The sequence below is a fragment of the Oryx dammah genome, unplaced genomic scaffold (genome assembly GCF_014754425.2).
Source record: "Oryx dammah isolate SB20612 unplaced genomic scaffold, SCBI_Odam_1.1 HiC_scaffold_3, whole genome shotgun sequence".
Taxonomy (NCBI): Eukaryota; Metazoa; Chordata; class Mammalia; order Artiodactyla; family Bovidae; genus Oryx; species Oryx dammah.
This window is the reverse complement of record NW_024070187.1, coordinates 83786384-83788550: the sequence shown is the minus strand read 5'-3', so window position 1 is coordinate 83788550 and position 2167 is coordinate 83786384.

Here is a 2167-nt window from a genome sequence, read left to right as displayed (position 1 = left end):
AGAAGAAATCAATCTGCTGATGCTGAATTTGGAATGGAGGAAGGGGTTGGAAAGCAGAAACTAGGGGAGAAATGCACCAGGGAATGCAGGCAGCCTCCTGAAGCTGAGAAAGAAAAAGAAACAGATTCTTCCCCTAAGCCTCCAGAAAGACATGCTTAGCTGTACCAGCACCTGGAGTTTAGTTTATCAGACTTCTGATCTAACAAGTAAATTTATAAAGTTTAAAGCTCTGAGTGTGTAGTAAGTTGTTACACCAGTAATTTAAAAAATAAACTAATAAATTAATACCAAATTAAATTCTATGATTCTGTCCTTCCCATCATGGAAAGAAAATATTTCTGTATATTAACAGGTTCTATAGAGACATGGTGATAAGAAACAGAACACCTTAAGACCCAATACTCGTTTTGTAAATGGATCACTGGAATGTTCTTCTTGTTATAGCTCATAGACACAAATACTGAAAGCTAAAATAAAATCAATCTGAGAAATAACAATTCAACAAGAAACCATTCGATTTGCAGTTCAAACACTGACTGCAAGTAGGTTCGATCCCTGGGTCAGGAAGATTTCCTGGAGGAGGGAATGGCAAGCCACTCTAGTACTCTTGCCTGGAGAATTCCAAGGACAGAGGAGCCTGGTGGGCCACAGTCCCTGGGGTCACAGAGAGTTGGACAGGGCTGAGTAACTAGCACTTTCAATTTCGCATTCTTTCAAGTGCTAATTACCTTTCCTCTAGAAATCTTAAGACTTTCCAGATTAGCTCCCTTTTTGTGGGGTTCTTTCATCTCATATCTAGATTCTCACAATCTGCCATAAGAAATTTTCAGAAATGAAATAAGGAAATATCTCTCCAGGACTTGAACTTTCCAAGGCTCCTCACAGCTTACAGAGCAAATATTTATATAAACACAGTAAATTTCTCCTCATACTCAGAGGAAATTGTGTTCCTTCAGGCTTTCATGCTTTTTCACATTGCTCTCTAAACCTAGATTCCCCATACATACCTTTTATACTTGACAAAATAATAGTCAGTGCTCTCTGCACCAACAGCATTTTGTGAATATCACTTCTTACTTTCCCAGGGAGATTTGTTCTGTGTTCTAAAGGGACTTACAAGAGGCTTCATAACCAAAATTTTCATGACTAAAAGTGATACTTCCATCATGGACACACAGTATCCATTTCCCTTTCCTTTTCTAGATTTTTGAATCTATATTTTTTCTTTATCTCTTTCCTCAGTGTCCAGGATATCAAAGCTTATATCACTTGCAGAATCAATGTTTTGCTTAGAACCTATATCCAAATCCTTCTTAAGAGAGATTCTCCTCTCATTTCAAGTCAATAGATTATTGATATCATGAAAACAAATCTATCCCATTACATACATTTTCCCCTTCCTGCTTCTAATTTGATGGGAATTTCTAGTAAGATTTTTTAATATCATATATCTCAATTAAAAAAGTAGGATACAAAATGAAGTTCAGAAGAAGGTACTTAGAGGATAAATTCTTTCGAAGAGTAAGTTTTGAGGAAATGTTGAAGAAGTGAGAGGAATAGAAGGAAGGACACAAATGTTCAGAAAAGGAAATGATCATAATTCAGAAGCAATATTCTCAAAGAAAGTAACTAAAGCTATGCTAAACTGACTAAAGTTATACTCAAAGGATGCTCATGTTCATATAAAGAGGAAAAAAGTAAGGAATAACTTCAGTCAAAAGAACAAAAGTGAGCTAAATGAAATGGAGCTAATAAAATAGGTGTAAAAATATGCAGAAAGAAATGCTTAGATTGCTCAAATAAAACAGAATGTATCTGTGTTGACAACATGCTGCTTTCTTATCTGCAAATTCCCTACATCCTGGGTAATTTCCTCTTACCCTAGAGCCAGAGCATTTACAGTGATACTGGGATTTATTGTACACAGAAGCACAAAATCATCTATACTTTTCTTTATCTATTTGCTTTCCAAAGCCTCTGACCTGGAGATGAGCTTGCAGAGAAATTGCTAAGGCAGACTCTTGGAAACAATCTTTAGCTCATAGTCATTGTGACCTTACCAAGTGGTAGTTATATGTTAACTGCTTAATTGATTCTGTCCTGGATATGAGGGAGAGTTACCTCTGAAGGTAAGGAAGCTTATGAAGAAGGTTTGGATTTTATCAAG